This window comes from Tamandua tetradactyla, chromosome 11, assembly GCF_023851605.1.
Source record: "Tamandua tetradactyla isolate mTamTet1 chromosome 11, mTamTet1.pri, whole genome shotgun sequence".
Taxonomy (NCBI): Eukaryota; Metazoa; Chordata; class Mammalia; order Pilosa; family Myrmecophagidae; genus Tamandua; species Tamandua tetradactyla.
This window is the reverse complement of record NC_135337.1, coordinates 18,800,539-18,802,069: the sequence shown is the minus strand read 5'-3', so window position 1 is coordinate 18,802,069 and position 1,531 is coordinate 18,800,539. Positions and strand designations below refer to the sequence as shown.

The window sequence follows — 1,531 nt, the reverse complement described above, 5'->3', positions numbered from 1 at the left end:
GTATGTAGCATGAGTGAGAAATAAGGCTTTAAAAAAAACATTATGACACTGAGTTTAGGAGGCTGTTTTTATTTTAAGACAAAACTGACCTATACAAACTGAGTTAGCCAGAGATTGGAAAGAAATGTAAAGGAGGATATGAGATCATTATTTTATGGATAGAATAGTGCTTGGACTGTCTTGATTCCATCCTCTGGGATTTCAGGCTATTTTTTGTTAGTTTGTTCGACTTTAACATGGACAGGCACCAGGAATCAAACCCAGGTCTCCAACATGGCAGGTGAGAGCTCTGCCACTCAGCTCTCCATTGGGCCACCATCACACCGGCCCTAATATTTTTTCTTTTTAACTTACAGAAAATTGTTTATTTTCTGGCAACCTTATTTCCACTTTTGCATAAGATCCTATGGAAGAACAACTTAGGACCACTCAGTGGTTTTTCCTACCCACTTAGTGACCTGAGAATGGGAGCTGCAGACCAGTCCTCAGTTGCAGGCTGAGCACTCCAGTCTTCAGTAGGAGCTGCTGGTTCAGTAGGAACTTCAGTAGGCACAGAAGGGACCTGTACGCCTTCATACCAGTCTGCAACCGTGGGTTGAGTAGCAGTAAATTCAGGAGCTGGAGCAGTCCATTCCACCTGAAATTCCTCCTTGGTCACAGCTTTTTCAGCGGCAGCCTGTTCTTCCTTTTCAGTCTCTTCAAGATCTCTGTAGAAGTAGAGATCAAGCATGACTTCCCAAGGATGCTCATGGGAGATGGTACCATGTATGTGCAGAACTTCCCAGCCAGCACCCACCACATCAGACCCACCGAGTGAGCTCCCTGTTGTTGCATGGGATGGCGATGTCCACATAGCGCAGAGGAAAATCTGTGTTACACAGAGCAATGGTGGACGGATTAACATAGGATGCCTCTTTAAGAGGCTGGTCAGCCCTGGGGTCGGTTACCAAGAAGACGTGGCTCTGGAAAGGCTGCCTGAATCTGGTTGGTGAAAATTCCAGGAAGTGCCCAGCCATAGGGTTTGCTCCAGTGGCAGAAGCAAACTTTAGCAGAGCCTGCTGGCCAGTATTCCTGGAGGATATGACAGTGATATCAGAAGGTTTTCAATGGCAACTATGGCACAAACCACCAGTAGAAGCTTTTCCCAGGTCCTCTTCAGATTTATGATGTGGATACTGTCATTTTTCCTTTTGCAAATGTACTGTTCCATTGAGAAGTCAAGGTTGGTGCCACCTAAGTGGGTTCCTGCTGCAAGGAATTTGAGACATCCTCTTCCTTCATTTGCAGGGGCTCAAGAGCTCCGAACATGGTTTAAGTTTCCCTTTAAGTTATGACGGGAACTGAGGACGATGCCATATGGATGGGTAGTGAGGTAAGTCCAGGCTGTCTACTTTTATAACTAATTTTATAGTTATAAATATAACACAATAATCAAATAAAACTCTAAAAATTGAGAAGCATGATTTTAAAGACTATGTTCTTTCTAAAATTATTTCAATTGTCTATTGTTTATCAATAGATATAATTAGGG

General features: G+C 43.5%; 1 pseudogene; it reads right to left on the bottom strand.

Moving 5' to 3' along the window:
• Positions 1 to 419: 419 nt before the first annotated feature.
• On the bottom strand, positions 420 to 1,308 carry LOC143649412 (small ribosomal subunit protein uS2 pseudogene; annotated as a pseudogene).
• Positions 1,309 to 1,531: the final 223 nt, after the last annotated feature.